The sequence below is a fragment of the Giraffa tippelskirchi genome, chromosome 14, assembly GCF_054371585.1.
Source record: "Giraffa tippelskirchi isolate mGirTip1 chromosome 14, T2T-mGirTip1v1.2.pri, whole genome shotgun sequence".
NCBI classification, from domain to species: Eukaryota; Metazoa; Chordata; class Mammalia; order Artiodactyla; family Giraffidae; genus Giraffa; species Giraffa tippelskirchi.
The window spans coordinates 66,840,951-66,861,120 of NC_137288.1; the positions used below are offsets into that span (position 1 = coordinate 66,840,951).

The 20,170-nt window shown below is 43.2% G+C and overlaps 1 long non-coding RNA gene across 1 annotated transcript in view; it reads right to left on the reverse strand.

Moving 5' to 3' along the window:
- LOC145534736 (uncharacterized) overlaps positions 1-20,170 on the reverse strand; it is a 176,904-nt gene that overhangs the window by 622 nt on the left and 156,112 nt on the right. Inside the window, exon 3 of the long non-coding RNA XR_014074933.1 lies at positions 1,055-2,159. This is a non-coding gene — a long non-coding RNA (uncharacterized LOC145534736). The remainder of the gene's footprint in view (positions 1-1,054; positions 2,160-20,170) is intronic.

A 20,170-nucleotide genomic window follows, 5' to 3' on the forward strand; every position in this document is an offset into this window, starting at 1 on the left:
TGAAATAAACAATCACGATATATATGTATATAAAGAACTGTGAAGGACAAGAAGACAGTGTGATCAGAATTCTGGGAGGTTATAGGGAAAGATTTATTTTGATTTAATCTTTGTTTTGTGTAATTTCATTTGGTTTAAGAGTTCAGAGGAACTGAAAAACAATGTTGCTGAAACCTAGTGAGTAATTGGCAGAATAGTTGAATAATTGGGATGCCAATTAAGTGTTGAAGCAGATGAGGGAAAAGATACTCAGTAATGGGTTAAATCAGGGTGGTGGCAATGCAAATACAGAAAAAACCTTCTATTTAAGTTATACTTTGGGGCAGAAATCTAAATGGCTTTAGAATATATTGGACCAGTAAGTCACACCTTCACCAATTCACACTCTGATATTTTGTCATTATCTGGAGAAAACCTGATGTGAAATGTTTTACAGTTAGTATCTGTAAAGAATATGCTCATTGAGCCAGTGAAACAAATCTGAAGGGAAGGGATCCGAAAGGGAACATTTAACCTACTTGAGAGAATAAATATTTTTAAGGCTTTAGGTAAATGCCATCACTTAAGTAGACTCAGAGGATCTCTATAATTTGAAATAAATGTCTGAAGTTCAGGCTTCTCACAGATCCAAATGAGTCTTTACCCCACAATCACTTATTCATTCAAAAATCTTTCTTTAACATTTAAAATATGCAAGGAGCTGTGTGGGTTGCAAAGATGAATCAGGAAAAGAGCTGGAACAAAAGTAACAGGAACACAGAATGTGTCCTAACTTAGGGCCTCTATAAGTACAAACCACATGATCCAGGCAAAGAGTGAAAGTCTTATTGTGCTGTGCTTTAAAAGACGGCAAGGGTGGGGCATTCAGAAAAGATAAGCAGGCATTCTAAGAATCGTCAACAGTGTGAGCTCAAAGTAGCAAGATCATCAGGAACACAGGCTGGGCCAGTAGGAACATTAAATGTGTGCAGTAATAACTAGAAAATATCAGTAAAACATTCAGTGAATGAAAATATGACAAGTAAAAAAGTAATAAGTTTCTCTCCAAACATACCTGATGCAACATAGATCCATCCACCCAATCATATAAAGAGATGGTATCCTAATGTGCAAACTCTTCAATCCCATTGGTTTTCATCATGGCCTTACTATGGCGTGGCCATCTGAGCTGGGACCTAGGACTCCAGTGATCTTAATATCCAGGTTTCTGATCCTTAGACCTTATTTCCACTTTAATTTCCTTTCCAGCTTGGAGTGATATTTTTGTAATTAAGCTTTGAGGCCATCCAGATACTCTACCGATTTTCCTTGAAATGGCTCCCTTGATAGGGCTCCAAGATGCCAAGCGAGCCCATAGGCATTTACTTGGGACACAATCGCTTGAGGCTCTCCTGAGTTTCCTCATCTGTTTTCCTATCAATCCCAATCAAGGCTGCGTACCTGCAAGATGTGGCTGAGTAGAGCTGGCTCTGGGGATTTTATGCCCAAATGGAGACAAGGAAATGTGGGGTCAACGGTTACACACAGAGCAAATCATCAGCAGACTTTGCTTCTCCTGCCAAAAGAGCTGATCCATATCCTTTGTCCAGAAATCCCCAGATAACTTTTTTGAAAGACATTCTCCCATAATACAACTTCTTTTCTTTAAAAACCATGATATTTATTGGCCAACTGTTAGTCTATTTCTCCTGAGCAGTTTACTACTTTTAAAAATGACTCTTCAGGATCAAGAACTTGTTGTTGTTCAGTTGTTCAGTCGTATCTGACTATGACCTCATGCACTGCAGCATACCAGGCTTCTCTGTCCTTCACCATCTCCCAGAGTTTGCTCAAACTCATGCCCACTGAGCCAATGATGCCATCCAACCATCTCATCTTCTGTCGTCCCCTTCTCCTCCTGTTTTCAATCTTTCCCAGCATCAGAGTCTTTTCCAATGAGTTGACTCTTCGCATCAGGTGGCCAAAGTATTGGAGCTTCAGCATTAGCATCAGTCCTTCCAATGAATATTCAGGGTTGATTTCCTTTAAGATTGACTGGTTTGATCTCCTTGCAGTCCAAGGGACTCTCAAGAGTCTTCTCCAACACCACAGTTCAAAAGCATCAATTCTTCAGCGCTCAATCTTCTTTATGGTCCAACTCTCACATCTGTACATGACTACTGAAAAAAAAAAAAAAAAACATACCCTTGACTATACGGACCTTTGTTGGCAAAGTAAGTAGGACTAAACCTGCACGTGACAGAATCTATGACCTTGACCTCATTATGGCTCTGTCCTGACCTGAACTTTCTGGCCTTAGTAATGATGTAATAAGACTCAAGAGCCTGAAATAACACACAGCACTCAGCTATCTCTGGCAGCCTCATCGTCATGCCCAAGATGTCAGCATTTGTCTGGTCCTAGGGAGCTCAGTGCCTGCATTTCCCTGGAGGGCCACCTAGGGAGTTTCCCACATTGAAGGATGGTTTATTTAACTTATCACAGCAAGCGCTAGTGAAAGATGGTGAGGTTCACAGAGTAACGACCACCTGTCATCTCTTGTTAGCCAGATATTCCACGCTGGAGATTTGTTATATTAAGAGGTACTGAAATTACTTACATCAGATAACTGAATTATAATTAAATGTTATGTAGATCGTTAAAAGACAGTTGTTCCTTTGATAGGGAAACATAAATAATGGCTTAAAAACAGGCTGATTACAAAATTAGGTTATTTCTAGACGCTGTCAGTTTGTCATGAAGTGGAGGCCTTGCCAGACCTGCCTGACCTCACAGCTCATCCTCCACCCCTGCTCTGCTAACAGCCCCACCCCTGGCGCTGGAGAGAGCCTCGCAGGCTTACAGCAGGCTCGTGGGGTAGAAATCTCAGAGCAGAGATCTCCTGTCAATACCTACTGCAGCCCCTATGGAGCCTAAAGAGAACCTACGTGAAAATGGACTCCTCGCGCATGAAACCTCTAGCTCTTCCAAGGGATTTTACTTCAGGGGGAAAGAAATTCACAAAAAACTCAAGGGATGGTAAAAAATCACTATCCTAAAGTGCTTCTCTATTTCAGGGTCAGTTCAAAATCTCCCAGGGAAAATCTGAGCGGGTGGAGTATAGTCTTCCTCACACTCAAGTCTGGCCTTCTCTCTGCTGCTCCATTTTCCAGGGTGATCTCTTCCCAGAACAGCCCAGCTCACCGCAGGACCCCCTCCCCTGAATTGCTGGAGCATATGGTGTTCACACCGTTCCTCACCCCTTTGCAGACTAGAACCACCATGCAGTTCTATTGCCTGTCTCTTCCACTGATATTTACCTTTCACACGTCAACCATTTCTACTCGGTGTAAAAGCATAAGTCATGGCAGAGAAAGACAGATATCACAGGATATTACTTACATGTGGAATCTAGAAAAAGGATACAAATGAATTCATTTACAATATAGTCACAGATGTAGAAAACAAACTTATGGTTACCAAGTAAGAGGAGGGAAGGGATAAATAAGAAAATAGGGACTGACATATATATAACTTCTATATATACAATGCATAACTCATAAGGACCTAATGAACAGCACAGGGAGCTGTATTCGATACTCTGTAACGACCGATGTGGAGAAAGGACCTTAAAAAGAGTAGATGTATGTATAGGTATAAGTGATTCACTTTGTTCAACACCTGAAACTAACACAACGTTGTGAATCAACTACACTCCAATTAAAATTTTAAAAATAAATTCTGGGGGGAAAAAAGCATAAATCATGGGAGATCAGGACCTTGTCTTTTGCACTTCCGGTTCACCCACAGAACCTATGAAGAAATGAAATTTGGATTTTAAGGCAGGATGATAACAATTAAACATATAGGGACAGAGTTTTTGTTTAGGAAGGTGAAAAATTCAGGAGCTGGATGATAGTGAGAGTCACACAATGTGAATGTACTCAGTGCCACTGATTTGTATGGTTAGCTATGGTTAAAATAGTCTTTTATATTATGTGACTTTTACCACAATGAAAAATAATTTAAAAATAAAGTTAATCAAAACTTTAAAATAAAATTCTCTGTTTGTTTGGGCCTCCTCCCTCCCTCCCTGCTGTGCAGAGCGCATTTACATCACACACTAACCAAAGCTCCTCAAAGATGGGGATGCCCGATCGAATGTAAAGATCAATTTTTTTTCCTTTCTTCTGACGCCAACAGTGTAACTTCATAAGAGAATAGTGTTCTTCCCCAGCTCCTTATAAGGCCACGGTGACTCGCTGCTCACTTTGCACATGCTTATCTGCAGTCCTTGGGAACTTTATGTTAAATGTCAGTATGTCATTTTCACATACGAGCCTCTGTCTCAAAAACGTATATGGCTGTGCCTTCAACTTCTCACAGGTGGAAGAGTCCTCAGAGCTTCTGAGAGTCTGTTTCTTGGGTTATAGTTCTCAGTTTGGCTTGAATAAATTCCCTTTTCTTTTCTTCTTAACTCAATTGCTTAATTGAATTTTCATCAATACCGGTCACAAAATAAAGTAGGTATACAAAAAAACACCTGCTGCTTGGTTAGAAAAAGATGGTATTGGAAAATCACAAAATCAAGAGCAAATTTACGTAGCAAATATATAATAATTCTGTGTGAACACATACATGAAGTTCAGTACAATTCAATATGAGGCAATACTGAAAGCATGAATCAAAGAAAATTATAGGGACCTCCTTGGCGGTCTAGTGGTTCAATCTCTGGTCGGGGCACTATGATCCCACATGCCTCATGATCAAAAAAATGAAACATAAAACAGAAACAATATTGTAACAGATTCAATAAAGACTAAAGATGTTCCACATTAGAAAAAAAACAACTTAAAAATGGGCAAAGCAAAATTTAGCCCACTTTTAATTACTTTAAATAAAATTATTATGTCCTTAGGACCTGCAGAACTCAGATTCAGTTAGTTGAAACTGTGGATGCAAAACTCACATGGATTCCTAAGGCTGTCTGTATCAAGTTGTGATAGAAACAAAAGTGGGGGCTTGTAAGTGCCTTCAGGTTCAGAAAAGAAACCTCCCTTTGCAACAATGCTGCCTTGGTTCCCACTTAGGCATCACTTTACCCATCACTTTGGGTACCTGGCAAACACTCCTAAGTGGTCAGAACATCGGTGACTGTGCATAGACGTGAGGATTCTGTCTCTTGTCTATGTTTGCCATATGGGTTCTTTCTTCCCTCAACCCCACTCATCACTAAACACCAAGGATCTGCAGCCTGAATCCTCAGCTCCTCTTAATTCCTCCTGTGTAAACCTACTGGACCATGTAGTACAGCGAAAGAGCCCAGGCTTTTGTTCTAGACAGCACAGGGCCAAATTCCAGCTCAGTCCTTTGCTGTCAGCGAAGATAAGGGAAGATCAGGAAGTGTCTGTGGTCCGTTTTTGAAATGTGAATAATAATATATCCTCACAGTGATGCTGAAGCTGAAGCTCCAATACTCTGGCCACCTGATGCGAAGAGCTGACTTATTAGAAAAGACCCTGATGCTGGGAAAGATTGAGGGCAAGAGGAGAAGGGGGGCGACAGAGGATGAGATGGTTGGATGGCATCACCGACTTAGTAGACATGAGTTTGAGCAAGCTCCAGGAGATAGTGAAGGACAGGGAAGCCTGGCGTGCTGCAGTTCATGGGGTTGCAAAGAGTCAGACATGACTTAATGACTGAACAACAACAACCACAGTGATTTTTGGCAGGTCCAACAGGTTCTCAATATAAGTTATTTCCCCTCAGTCACCCTGGCCAGACCCTCTGCTGGGAGCTGGACTTCTATGTCCATTGCCTCCATCACTAGCTGGACTCTTACTCTAAGTCACTAACTATAGGAACCAAGATCCTCCATTATTCTGCCTGCAAATGCCACCCTGCCTGCAGACACCTGCTGGCATTCTCTGCCTGCCAGATTGGATCCACTTCAGTCTTGGATGGGAGCCCAGATACAGGTCAAAGTCACCACATGACTTTGAGGAAGTGTAACTTGGAGTCCCAGCCAACACCACCCTATCCCTGCCCGTGGCCGTCTTCACTTCCTCTGTCTCCAGCCTGTGTTCAAGTCACAGAGTGAAAGATCCACTTTAAAGGATGACACTGTCTGCTGGGCCACTGGGAAGTGCAAACTGAGGCCCGCAACGTCAATATGATTCCCACTTGCATCATTTGACCTGAAGTCTAAAAGTGCTTTATAATGTTCTTTTGTTATATTGTAAAGCCCTATCAGAAAAACTTAGATATAAATATTATAGAAAGGGAGGAAACATTTGTATAAGGATTATATCCAGATTCAGTCGATTAGGAGAGGTTATAAAAAGCAGTGGTTAAATGCAGAAATTCATGAGCCCAGTAGTCCAGGCTTGAAACCTGAATTCATTGTGTCACCTGGGATAATTTATTTAATCCCTCTATCCCTCAATCTCCTCATCCATAAAATGAGGATATGAATAAAAACTAGCTCATAGTGATTTCAAGTATTAAATAAATGAATGAAATTTTTATGGCGTCTACAAGAGACTTACTTTATTTTTCTTAACTTTTTCTTTTAGATTGGAGTATAGCTGATTAACAATGTTGTGATAGTTTCAGGTGAATAGTGAAGGGACTCAGCCATAGCTACACATGTTCATTCTCCCCCAGACTCCCCTCCCACCCAGGCAGGCAGGTAACAAAGAGCAGAGTTCCCTGTGGTATACAGTAGGTCCTTGCTTGTTATCCATCGTAAGTATAGCGGTGCGTTCATGCTGATCCAACCCCCCTAGCTATCCCTTCCCCATCCTTCCGTTGTGGCAACCATGAGTCCGTTCTCTAGGTCTGTGAGTCTGTTGCCTAAACCAATGCATTCAGTGCACCTAAACAATGCACCTGCCACGTGGTGAGTGGCCGTGTCAGGCGCGATCCTGATGGTGGAGACTACTGTCAGGTGGACTTCGCTGGATATAGATGGGAAATTCATACCAGTTTCAAAATGTGCATTATAAACAGTTCTCAGAGGTGGAGTACTGTCACGAGTTCAATTGTTCAATTACAACAGAGGTTGTTACACAACCCTCACCATTTGTATAATGGAGTCCTAACCACCAGCACTTCAGAATGTGAACATGCTTGGAAATAGGGTCATTGCGGATGTAAGTAGTTAAGGTAAGGTCACACTGGGCCCCTAATCCAATATGACTTTTTATAATGAAGCAATATCATTACAGAAAGAGGAAGTGTGGATACAGCCACACACATAGGGCCCTTCACTAAAATGAGAAGGTCTTACTTTGGGAAGCAACGCGTTATGCACCATACCGGTATCACAGAGCACACATTCCCTGGAACCATCCCCACTAATACAACAGGGAAACACACACGTCATGCAGATATGAAAGTAGAGGGCAGAGTGATGCACCTAAAAACCTACAAGTCCAGAGATTTCAAACAACATCCACAACTAGGAGAGAGGCACAAAAGAGTCCTCAATAGGGACCAACCCTGCCAACGCCTTAATTTTGGACTTCCAGCCTCCAGACCTGGGAGACAATACATGTCTGTTGTTGAAGTCATCAATCTATGGTACTCTGTTACAGCAGTCTTGTGACAAATACAGACAAATTACAAGGACAGGTCCGGGTGTCAATTTTAGTTGAGGTCAGTCAAGCAAGAGCAAACACACACGTGCACACTCATTCAATGTGTGATCAATGTCCACTGAGCGGTTGGACGATTTGCACGGTGCGGGCAGGAGATCCCTCCTAGAAAGGCCACAGATTCACTCCAGGACGGGTTGGAAAGAGTGAAACTCCTGCATAATTCTTTAACGCCAAGAAATCCAGGCCCAAGGATCCTGCATGCCTCCCTCCATGCTATCTCTAATTCTAGCCCATCTTTCTCTGAACATCCCTTCCCCGAAGGATCTGTACAGTTCACAGTCACTCCCACATACGTGTGAAATTCCCTCCCTTTTGTTCCTTCAACTTTCTGTGCAGAAGATGCTTTGCAGCAACCATCCCATTGGTTTTACAAATGCTGTTTGGAAATCCAAGCAGAGCCATTGCTTTCTCAGATGGTTGGGAACTTGGCACTCCGAGTGATTCTTTTTTTTTTTTAAATCCCAATTTCAGGATCACTCTGCTTGGCTCTACAGAGTGGAGCGAGAAGATGAGTGGAGACAATCTTCCCTCCCCCCACCTCAAGAGAAACAAGCAGCTTTCCCTGGAAGGCCCCAGCGCCACAACAAACAAATAATAAATATTTTTTCACTAAAATGATAAGTCTCACTTCAGTAAGCAACACACTATACACCATACTGGTATAATAAAGCGCACATCCCCTCGAATCATCCCCACTAATACAATGCATTCAGTGCTCATATGATTACACTTTTACAGCCTGTTAGCAAAAACACATACAATTGCAAAGTGCTGCTAATACAATGTGACAGAATACTGGTATTACAAGAAGAAGTTGTCAGCACCGAGCAATTGATTTTCCTTCATCTCCTTCCTGCTTCTGCGCGTGCTCCCCACCTTTCCTGGAAATGTTTATTATGTACTCGAGATGCAGTCCTTTCTCTGAATCAATTCCCGTAGAGTGCAGGGCAGGACTACAGAGACAGGAAAAGTTCATGCTCTCCTAGGTGTTCTAAGGGAGAAAAAAACTCTCTTAGGGGATATTTTCTTCTCCACATCTTTATTAAAGCTTGGGCAACTCTGGCTCCTTTCCTCCAGCTGAATGACTTTACCCTTTTGTTCTGTTATCCGGTGCCTAAATATTGCCCCTTTCTCTTTCCTGCCCCTGTTTTCATAAAGTAAAAACAAAAGTGGCTTTTAAGGATGAGGGTTCCTCCGTTCCTGCTGATTGACTTCCATGCATTTTGAAGAGCAACGGTGGGACAAAATAAGGAAACCCGGAGACCAAGAAGAACAACTATTTGCTTATTGTTTGTCCAATAGTTTCTTTACAAACGCCTACTTCCCTTCACAATAGCTCTGTTAAACAATGATAGCAACATAATCTCGAATGATAGAATAGTACAACTGGTTGGGAAATCATCCAACCCATTGTCATGATTTTACAGATAGGAAATTCAAGGTCCAACAGTTAAGGAATTCATCTGAGTTCTCACCACTAGCTAGTATCAGAGCTGAATCTAGAAACCTTTTTTTGTTTGTTTGTGTTTTGCTTCTCTACCATACTATGTCATTAAATGTAACACACATCTATTTGTTACTGAATTACCTAAAGGCCCTTAACACCTCATTTTTATGTTTCTTGGTTACTGTGGAAAGAAGAGTTCCACTTGTCAATGTTGGTTCCAGGGAGAACAGATAAATCTATGAAAATCATGTGATGGCCTCCTGAAAGGTCAAGTTCTCAGAGAAAACATTAAATTATCCTGGCTTTATAGATTCCATTTGGGGATGAGGCACCTTCCCAAAATACACCGAAGTGCTATTGCTCCCCTCCCCTATGCTGCTGCTGCTGCTAAGTCACTTCAGTTGTGTCCGACTCTGTGCGACCCCATACACTGCAGCCCACCAGGCTCCCCCGTCCCTGGGATTCTCCAGGCAAGAATACTGGAGTGGGTTGCCATTTCCTTCTCCAATGCATAAAAGTGAAAAGTGAAAGTGAAGTCGCTCAGTTGTGTCCGACTCCTAGCGACCCCATGGACTGCAGCCTATCAGGCTCCTGCATCCATGGGATTCTCCAGGCAAGAGTACTGGAGTGGGGTGCCATTGCCTTCTCCCCCCTCCCCTATGTCAGGGTGTAATTCCCACATCTTCCTTTCCCACCTCGCCTCATTAAATCCACGCACCCTTTGTTGGTACCAAAGGTAAATGCTGACGTCTCCTTTCTCGCTCAGTGGGATCTAATTATAACATCTGAATATCTGAGAGTCTCGTGAACCAAGGGTCATATTCAAGCACCCTGCTGATTCAGATTAAGTTAAAGCCTTGGCCAGTTGGGTTTTGACTCACTGGGGCAATTGCATCTGTGGTTCTGGTTGCACTTACTTTTTCGCAAACTGACAACAGAGTTTGGCATCTTTTCTCTTGAAGAGGACTTAGGTACCCCCATGAGTAAATAGAGGGTGTAGGTGCTGGTGATGTTAACCTGACTTTGGTTTTGGCTTATGATGTCAACCAGCGAATATTTGTGGGTGGCCAGCATTTAATTGGGGCCAAAAGTTACCTGCATAAAGTAGGGATTTGCAACTACAGGTGTCTGTTCAAGAAGAGCCACTCTCTCTCGGCTAATACCCTTGAGCTGCCCACTCTAAGAAACGGAAGCAGCAAGAAAGCAAGGTGGACCTCCCGTTACTTAGCGCAGCAGCCCTCTGGATGCCCTGGCCCGCTGCGACAGAAGTGGCCTGAGCCAACTTCATAGGGTTTGGGGAAACGCGCTTTGCACTATACCCGTCTTGTCTTTATTACCCTCTTTCCACCAGTTAACTTTATTTCCTGGGGCCCCTTCCTACAAACCCCACAGCAGCCTGCCTCCAACAATTGTGGAAATGCCATTTACCACATCTTCACCTGCCCATATGTCTACTAACCAGGCTAAGACCTTAGGTGGGAACCACCACTGATGACCTTAACAATGGTAATTTCCTACAGTTCAACTTAATACTCATGGGTAGCAATTAAGACACTATGCCGTCTCTGCTTTCTTTCTTTTTTTTTTTTTTTACCAAAAACTTCTTTGGACATGAATGTCTCTCCTAGTGTAAATTCCAGGCCTGGCTGACATGTGTCTGGTGCAGCGGTGCTGTGACACTCCCAGAAAGGCCACCAGACATCCATCTATGACACATTTCAACCCTGCAACAAAGGGAAAAGGACCAGGGAGGATTTTCTTCCTCCAAATTCCAACTCAGTTAAACTCATTATATTCACCGAATATCTAAAAACGGCAGACGACGTACTGAGTGCGTGAGAAGAGGAAAGATGGGGCGTCCAGAAATCCTTAATTTGGAGAGGAAGGCAAACTCCTAAGTGCCAAGAGGTATAAGAGAACTGCCGCAAAATGTGTCCAGAGCTGGGGTAGAGGGGGGTGAATTCCTATGCGGAGGATCCAGTCAAGGCAACACGGAGCAGAAGCAGCAGCCCTGGTCTTTGTAAGAGGTCTTAGGAGGTGGAAGTCTAAAGCCAGGGTGTCAGGCAGGAAACAATCCGCATTAATAACCAAGCAGGCCTCCCTCCTTCTAGGAGCTAGTTATGCTGAGAGTGGTGATGACACCTCCGGTGGACGCCATCATCTCCTGCTGGTAGGATGAGGGATCCAGGCCAGCCAAAGAGCTGGGGACCGTCTGTCCATGGGATTCTCCAGGCAAGAATACTGAGTGGGTTGCCATTCCCTTCTCCAGGGGATCTTCCTGACTCAGGGATGGAACCCGGGTCTCTTAAGTCTCCTCCATTGGCAGGTGGGTTCTTTACCACTAGCGCCACCTGGGAAGCCATGATCTTCTCCAGAACAGGACATAAAATGACAAATGAAATGTGGGGCAATAACAAGAGGCTGAGGTGAAGTTGCTGATTTTAATATCTAACCCTCTTGACATGACAATAATGAAATTAAAAAGATTTACCTTTAAAAAGAAAAAAGATAAAAATCAGGGCATGACTGAAGCGTCAGTTCTTTATAAGATAATCGGTAATGACCTTTGATGAAGAAATCACATCGCGATCTTGCTGATGGGACAGTTTCCCACTGTGAGGCAGTGGGAGATTTGCAGCAGTTGATTCCAGAAGCAGGAAGAAATCTAAGCAAATGTGCCAGCCCAGACAAGAAAGCTGCTCATTTAAGTTTTGGTACAAGACTGAAGGAGTGTGTATTTTTTAACTGCTAGGAATAAGGTAGGTCAGGTAAATAATGCTGTTCTTAAATAACGTGACAGGTCATCACTAGTGCCCTGCCCTTATTTCCAGGGGTCCCCGTGGCGTTCCAATGCCCTCTGATGGCTCCCCATTGTCTCTCTGCCTGAGGGGTTTTCCAGCCATACTGTTTCACAGGCTGGAAGTATCAAGGTATTAATATCTCAGGACTAATTCTCAATCAGGGCAGAGTTTAGTAGAAAGTAACCCAGATTCAGGGCTTCCCAGGCGGTGCTGGTGATAAAGATCCCACCTGCCAATGCAGGAGACATAAGAGACAGTTTCAATCCCTGGGTCGGGAAGATCCCCTGGAGGAGGAAAGGGCAACTCACTCCAGGAATTTTGCCTGGAGAATCCCACGGTGGGCTGCAGTGCACGGGGCTGCAAAAAGTCGAACACAACGGAAGTGACAGCACGCATGCCTGCATGATCTAAATGAACTTTTTTAAACTCGAACTTAACGATCTAAATAACCCAGTGCTAGGCTTAAACTACAAGAAAGTTTAGGTCCCTAAATACAAGAGATTCACAATCTAGGTGGGCAAGTAAACAAGGATTCATGAGATATTAAATAACGAAATCGAGGCAGTATGTGATGAGTACAAAATGAGCTACCCAGGGAAAAGTAGGCAATGCATGCATTTAGGTAGATGAGAAGGGAGGAGAAAGACAATCCTGTTGAAATGACCCAAATGTTCATATACATCGTTTCTAAGAAGAAATTCTGCAGAAAAGAAACCTTCCAAAACATGATGAACCCAGTATTTCCTAACTATTCCTGATCCTGAAGACTTTCATTTATGTAACATCTCATAAAACTGATGTTTGAAAGAACACATTTTGGCAAATGCTGTCTTGGAAGTCAAGTTCTAGCTTCCAAGGTTAAAATCCAACACCTTAAACAGTTTAACCCAGGGTTGGTCCACCTCCAGTCCCACTGGCCAATGCAGAGGTGAAGTAATCTTTACTGTAAGACATTTTAAGGACCAGGCAGGTAGACTGAGCTTCCAAGATACTTGAGTTTTTCTGTAGAACATCAAGGATGATTGTATGGTGAAAGTGACAGTGTTAGTCGCTCAGCTGTGTCCAACTCTTTGTGAACCCATGGACTGTAGTCTGCCAGGCTCTTATGCTCATGGAATTCTCCAGGCAAGAATACTGGAGTGGGTTGCCATTTGCTTCTCCAGTGTATGGAGTGTATTAGTCTCTTGCTAATATCTACAACCCCATTCAAAGCCCTGGGAAGAATCAGGGAAGCAGATAGACACTGAATCTATTCTTTAGAACTCCAACTGCCTTGGAGAGCAAATGATCAGGTTTTCTCAATGAGAAGATAGACAGATGATAGATAGATAGATACCTGATAGATCTGTTGAGCTATTATCATCTGTATCACATGCAGTGCATCCTTGCTGCCTGGATTCAAACCCTAGAGAACCTAGGAAGAATCACTTTACTTTTCTGCTTCTCTGTTCCTTGTCTGTCAAATATATTTACTCCATAGAGCTGCTGTGAGGACACAATGAAACATTACATTTAAAGGACTTAACATCGTTCCTGCCCCACAGCAAGAGCTCAATGGTGAGCTGCGTGTGCTTGGTCAAGTCCAACTCTTTATGAACCCGTGACCTGCAGCCTGTTAGGCTGCTCTATCCATGAAATTTTTCAGGCACTCATACTGAAAGGGTTGCTGTTTCCTACTCCAGGGCATCTTCCCAACCCAGGAACCGAACCCATGTCTCTTGCATTAGGAGGATTCTTTACCACTGTGCCACCTAGGAAGCCATTCTTATTACCCTGTTCCCTTTTTTTTTTTTAATTGAGCTATAATTGTTTTACAATGCTGGATTGGTTTCTGCCATAAAACAAAGTGTGTCAGCTGTCTATACATATATCCCCTCCCTCTTGGACCTCCCTTCTTCCATTCCCCAGCCCACCCCCTAAGTCATCAGTACACCGAGCTGAGCTCCCTGTGCTATACAGCAAGTTCCAACTAGCTATCGGTTTTGCACATGGCAAGGCACATACATCAATCCCAACCTCCCAACACTTGGTTCCCTTTTAACTTGAGTGGGTTCCTCTCCTCTGAGACCAAAACTGTCCTGACTAGAACATATACCCTGAACTTGGGAACAACGGGCAACAAGGTGAACACAGACAGGTTCTTCCAAGGAGAGCCTGCACATCTTCCAGGGGAACCATCTTGAATCTGGATTCAAGAGGTGAAATTCACTCTGCAGATCACTTTTGAGAAGTTGCTGCCAAAGACAAGATAGATTTGTGCATAAACTTTCTGGAGTTTCTTAAAGTATTTTTTTTTAACCACTCTTTCCCTCGCTTTCTTGCCTCATTGCTTGTGACTGCTCTGAGGAGTCAGTGAGTCAGGGCAGCAGCCTCTTCCCTCTCCATGCTCCCTGGGTTCTGATTGCTGGTAAAATCTTGTGTACAAATAAGTGGCCCCAAATATCGTGGCAGCTTAAAAAAATAAGACGGAGGCTTCGTGGAGGATCCTCTGCCTCCCTGCCCTCGCCCTCCCCTGTCCCCTTCTTCCCTCCCTCTCCTCCAGCCCCCCTCTGCTTTCCATCTCTCCCCTTCCTACCCTCCTCCTCTCTGCCCTCTTCTCTTTCTTCTTTCCTTTCCACATTCTCATTCTCTGCAATTCTCTGTGCATCTTGTTTAGTTGCTCTCTTTCCCTCGGTCTCTCTGTTTCCATCTGTCTCTGGCTCTCCAACTCTCTTGGTGCGGGTTTGTCCTGTCTTTGTAACTCTGTTTATCTCTGCCCATTTTTTTCCCACTGGCTCTGCCCCCTGCCCCTTTCTCTCTGTTTCTGACTCTCTTTGTCTCTACCTCTGTCTCTCTCAAGCTTGAGCTCTAGATAGAACCAGAGGCTGTATCTTGCATTGTCCTCTAAGAGAGGATTTCCTAATGTAAACGGAATGTACAACATTATATCCTGCTGACAGCCTAATGAGTGACAGTATCAGCACACTTCACTAAAAGTGTTGGAGGGGGGAGCAAACCGTCCTCTCAAATCACTGCAAACACTGAAGCAGATGAACAAAGGAAATTAAACCAGTTGCATCCAACAGACTTTGAAACACACCCACAAACCTTCCCTGCCCCGTTCTCCATCAGCAGATCTTCACACTTTTGCTAATACCAGCTGGTTCCTACACTCCAGAAGTATCACCCTCACCAGTTACTGAAAGTGAGACTTCAAATATGGGTTAAATCCACTCTGGTCCTGAGCCAGGCTTTCTGTCCAATTTTTCCCCTGGATTTTTTTCACCTGGGAAAATCTTTGTACAGTATACCTCCATCAGAGGAGGGAAAATGCCACAGAAATTGTGATGAGGAAAGGAGGAACTGGACAAATATGGGCCAAGAAACTCAGATTTTTTTTTTAAGCAACCAAAGGAATCAGAGGGTTTCCCCAGTGGCTCAGCAGTAAAGAATCTGCCTATGATGTAGGAGACACAGGAGACACAGGTTTGATCCCTGGGTCAGGAAGATCCCCTGGAGAAGGGGATGGCCATCCACTTCGGCATTCTTGCCTGGAGAATCCTATGGACAGAGGAGCCTGGTGGGCTACAGTCCATGGGGTCGCAAAGAGTCGGACATAACTGAAGCAACTTCACACTCACGCAAGAGCACTCCAGTGAAAAGTGTTTTAGGCATCAGTGTTGGCCGAGAGCAAACCTTTTGTAGGCAGAGCCCCTGCCTGCTCCTTCTCCAAGGGACAGCTTTGGATAAGCCTCAAGATGCTATGCCCTGACTATTGAGTTTCTCCACTCCTTCACGCATCAACTGAGATGCAGAATCCCAGAGTGTGTGCTCCTGGCTGCCCATCTCCGTTAAAAACACAAATCTCTGGGCACCAAAACAGAACCGTGCAGACATTCATGATACAACAAAATTTCACTTGAAGTGGGTACATTTTAGAACCAATGTAAAATATTCAAGCGGGAGGGGACATACCTATATCTAAGGCTGATTCATGTAAATGTATGGCAGAAACCAGCATAACATTGTAAAGCAATTATCCTCCAATTAAAAAGAAATAAATTTAAGTAAAAAAAAAAAGCTTTCACACCACAACTAGAGAATAGCCCCTACTCTCTGCAACTAGAGAAAGCCCTCACAAAGCAACAAAAAGCCAGCGCAGACTAATTAATTAATTCATTTTAAAAATAAAATAAAGAATTCAAATGCTCCAAGGGTTTTTTTTTTTTTATAAGAGGGTCTGACCTATAAAGCAGCCCTAGGACTATGGAATTTAGACAGCGTTCTATGGACTCCAAGGGACTTTTATTTCATATCTTTCAGGTCACAGCTTTAATACTTTGGGCCCAAAGACCATTTTGAAACTTCCAAAAGAAAGAGAGCTCAAAAGAGAACAAAGTTAAGGTAAATTAGCAAGAACATACATTTTTAGAATTAATTTTATAAAAGAAATCATGGCCATAGTCACTGTCTGCAGTGATTTTGGAGTCGCAGTGATTTAGACTAATAAGTGGTCATTGAATCTTTTCTCTAATAAAAATTATTCATTCATATACTTAACAAATATTCATTGAGTACTCACTATGTGCCAAGCACTGTGCTATATACAGGGCTCCACGGGGGAACCAGACAGACAAGGTGGTCCTGAATCTCACAGATACTGTTATTGTGTAGTTAGAAAGGCAAACAACCAAACAAATACAGGAAATAAGGTAAGTATTACAACTGAAGTATTAAAAACTACTCAAGACTGTATGACAACATGGCAGAGACACTGAACCAAATTCAAAAGATGCAGAAAGGGAGGAGGAGGATGAGGAGGGTCAAGGAAGGCTTTAGAGAGTCTCTGGGAACTAAAAACATCAGTAGGGTCTGGAGTGTGAGGTGGGTAAAGAAAGATGAAGATGAAAACACAAAAGGACCAGAGAAAGAAGGATCATCTAAGCTCTGCTAACAGTTTTAACTTTATGCTAAGGACCACAGGGAGCCATGGAAGGTTTTTGAGCAAGCGACTGGTGGGAGTGAAAAAACTGGCTTAACACTCAGCATTCAAAAAACTAAGATCATGGCATCCAATCCCATCACTTCATGGAAAATAGAAGGGGAAACAGCGGAAGCACTGACAGATTTTATTTTCCTGGGCTCCAAAATCACTGAGACTGCAGGTGACTGCAGGCATGAAATTAAAAGATGCTTCCTCCTTAGAAAGAAAGTCATGACAACCCTAGACAGCATATTAAGTAGCAGAGACATCAGTTTACCGACTAAGGTCTGTATAGTCAAAGCTATGGTTTTTCCAGTAGTCATGTATGCATGTGAGATTTAGACCATAAAGAAGGCTGAGTGCTGAAAAACGGATGCTTTTGAAATGTGGTGCTGAAGAAGACCCTTGAGAGTCCCTTGGACTGCAAGGAGATCTAAATGGTCAATCCTAAAAGAAATCAACCCTAAATATATATTGGAAGGACTGACCCTGAAGCTGAAGCTCCGATACTTCGGCTACCTGATGTGAAGAGCTGACTCATTAGAAAAGACCCTGATGCTGGGAAAGACTGAAGGCAGGAGGAGAAGGGGACAACAGAGGATGAGATGGTTGGATGGTATCACCAACTCAATGGACATGAGTTTGAGCAAACTCTGGGAGATAGTGAAAGACAAGGAAGCCTGGCGTGCATGAGATCCCCAAGAGTCAGATGTGACTTAGTGACAACAGCAAATGGATGGGATCCGATGTTTCTATGATTTGTAATACAGTCATTGAAAGGTAAGTCTACGTTTTGCAAATGTGCCTATTAACACTAAATGAGGCCCTCAAAGTTGTGAACATTTTTTCAAGAAATATCTGGAAGGCATCAGATGCAGCCGAGTGGATGAAAGACTATCTTGCTGAAACACTCCACAAACCCCCTTCTTGTCTGCAGTCTCCGGGTCTGGCCCTGTCTGCCTTCTGTCTTGGCAGGGGGCATGTCTGAGAAGCGTAGAGGCTTGTCTGGATTTGAGGAAGGTCAGAGTCATCAGGTTTAAAACATTTGCTGTCCTGAGAACACAAGCTCCCAGTCAGACCAGTCTTTTTCTGTCAGATTCAGTCAGTGAGACTGCCTGGTCCCCAGAAATGGAGTGACAGGAAGCAGATCGCGGCGTGTTAACCCAGTTCTTGGTGAGCCTACAGTGGGACAGACGCCATGTTGACAGATGATCCTCAGGTGGCCATTGCAACACAGGCGCTGAGGGAAGAAGTCACTCGTAGACTTTTAGCGGTCCTTGGTGAAGACAGAGAGAGGGCGTTCACTGGCAGATAAAATCCATCTCTCTCTCTCTCTCCCTCACCCTGTCTCTACTGATTCCGCCCTCTTATGAACTGGCTCGCTTCCTCTGACATACCCTGCCCTGCCTTGTCCAGAAAAGAGGGGTCCAGGGTCAGGACATGGCTCGGCCCCCGACCATGGGGGCTTCCCACGAACCGCAGGCAGTCCGCGAAAACATGTGATAGAGCCATTGTTAATTGACTCTGTTTTCATTGTTTGTTTGATTTTATAACTAAACTAGTCTCCAAGGAGTAAACTTTCTAGTCCCCCATATGTCCTATACAGTTAATTATAACACACTCCCCCTCTTACCCACGGACCCTGAACATAAGGATGTTTCTAGTCTACATATGGTGAACAATACTGTTCATGCATTCTACCCTCAACGCATTTCCTAGAGCCCCTCACACAGTGGACAGTAATGACTTCTCTGGGCCCCTTCTGGTTTCACCAGATGAACAAAAATGAAAATAAGCAGCTGTCATACTTTAACTTAAAAAAAAAAAAAAAAAGAAATTCATCAAGACTACTCCAATTTGGAGAAGTATTTGGCTTCAAGAGAGGGGAATCGGCTGTACCATGGATGGCAAAAAGCTCACTTACTAATGCACCACTTCCTGACATTTAATTTGCACAATTTGTCTCGTATTCTCTGGCAACTCTCAGAAGATTTCGGAAGCAGGGAAAAAGGAGGCAGAAACATAATAAACAGTGAGATTCAAAAGTGAGAACGTGGAGGGCACCCGGTTAAGAGTCAGATGAGTAACTCCCAGGTCTTGTCCGCCACCCATCAACACCTGTTGACAAATCACCCCGACCAGATAATGGCCGTGAGAGGGAACCAAGTGGATGGGTCGCCGTTAGACAAGATGCAATCACCCAGCAAAAGCCACCGCTGCTACTTATAGCACTTTAGACACCAGAGAACTCATTCAAATAGAAACTTTGATGTGATACATCTGAGATTATTACCATACACCTAGATGGGGAAAATGGCATATTTTCCATCATAAAAAAAAATCAAAATGTTTTATCTGTGCTTCTGCAATTCAAAAATGACTGAAGCTGTGAACTTCGAATTTGGCAAGATTGTAGTCCTCATTAAGGAAGGGAAAGGAAGCCAATTTTGAAGAGAAATGGTTTCCTATTTTTGAGTATAGAAAGTTGAAACAATGAGTGTTGAGCCTGAGATGAGAAACATTTCCTCTGCGGTTTTAGCTTCCATTTGGGTAAAGATTCTTAACCAGAGGATAAAACTAGGCATGTCTCTTTTCCGACTCATCTAAGAAAACATCTTTCCTGATTCCTTTATTTGTTTCTCTCCTACCTTTCCAAATCAAAGTTTGATTTGTTAACATGAAACTAAGATGTAAAATCAAAACTTCTCAAAAATCAAAGAATTTGTAAAATGACTTCAGCAAGTTTAGGGTCTGGAGCAGTCGATCCTCACGTGTTTTTGGAGTTAAATGGATGTGGTGCAACAGACAGGATCTGCAAGGGACCAAAAGGATGGTGTTATAGGAAATGTAACTTTGGAATTTCCTGATTTGACTGCAAAGATTTCAGTCTTAACACTGTGTCAATATTGGTTTTAAATATATACATGTTTGTTTATTGGCACACACACACACACATACACACAGGAATCACATCCATAAAATGCACCCACATCTGTGGTTAAACACAGCAGCTGTTTAACAGCCCAGTAGAACATTCCGAAAAAAACCGAGACCTGAATTAAGAATCCCACAGCCAGTCAAAGCTGCCACAGGAACTGAGGCCCTACATTAAGAATGCTGTGTTGAGAGCTTTCCAAGTTTCCCCCAGACAGAACCGATTTGCCAAATTCACAGCATGCTTCCCCAAGTTTGGAATCGATCTTGAAAGACCCCCGACTTTATTCCTTGCTCTAATCGTCACCCTGTAATAAATACATTGAAGGCTTAGGGCAACATAGAACCAAGGAGATCGCAAGTCTGTTAAATGCGTTCACTGTCC